The sequence below is a fragment of the Neovison vison genome, chromosome 12, assembly GCF_020171115.1.
Source record: "Neovison vison isolate M4711 chromosome 12, ASM_NN_V1, whole genome shotgun sequence".
Lineage (NCBI taxonomy): Eukaryota > Metazoa > Chordata > Mammalia > Carnivora > Mustelidae > Neogale > Neogale vison.
In genome coordinates, this window is record NC_058102.1 from 34,482,594 (window position 1) to 34,483,592 (window position 999).

Here is a 999-nt window from a genome sequence, read left to right on the forward strand (position 1 = left end):
GACATAAGCTAGTTTTGTGTCAGGTAGCAATTTTAATTTAGCATTCTGTTAACTAACTATATAAATCCTTGGTTCTCAAATTCTCCTTTAATTAGTCTTTTTTTTTTATTTTTAAAGATTTTTATTTATTTATCTGAGAGAGCACAAGCTGAGAGAAAGGCAAAGAGAATAGCAGGCTCTCTGCCGAGCAGGGAGCCCGATGTGGGACTGGATCCCAGGACCCTGAGATCCTGACACGAGCCGAAGGCAGACGCCTAACCACTGAGCCACCCAGGTGCTCCCCTTTTAATTAGTCTTATCATCTTACTGGTTACAATCTGAATTTTAAAACTAAGTAGAGTTTTTGACAGATATTTCAATTAGCAATAATCGCGCCTCAGATAAACCTCATTGGCTACGATACTGCCACTGCGCAAAGCTTGACAGATATTTAAAATTTATGTGGAAGGCATGCTTCAACTTTTCAAGAATGTTCCTCAACATCTTTTTATTATTTAAAAGATTTTCCCCCAAATTTACCCATTGAATGAGTTTTTCTAGCTCTTGGAGTGTTAAGCGTTCTATTTTTTGATATAATCATCTGTTTTTATGAGCCACAACGATAAAGTAAAAATCTTTATAAAAGCAAATGTACCAGGACTATAGACACAAAAATACCATCAGAACCAGTTTGTTAGCCACCTAGTTTTTGAGTTACAGATCATTTTCATTTTGAGTTACAGATCATTTTTATTTTGAGTTACAGATCATTTTTATTTTGAGTTACAGATCATTTTTATTTTTATTGTGGTAAAGGCACATAACGTAAAGGTTACTGATCATTTTCATTTTGAGTTACAGATCATTTACATAAAGGTTACTGTCATAACAATTGTTAACTGTACAGTTCAGTGGTAGGAAATACATTCAATTGTACAACCACCCATTTTCAGAATAGAGATACAGCTCATTTTAGGCCCAGATCAGTATTACAGAAATGCATAACACTCTCATTTAATA

At 34.3% G+C, this 999-nt stretch overlaps 1 pseudogene; it reads right to left on the reverse strand.

Moving 5' to 3' along the window:
- Positions 1–267: 267 nt before the first annotated feature.
- LOC122892724 lies at positions 268–420 on the reverse strand (annotated as a pseudogene).
- Between the last annotated feature and the right edge of the window lie 579 nt (positions 421–999).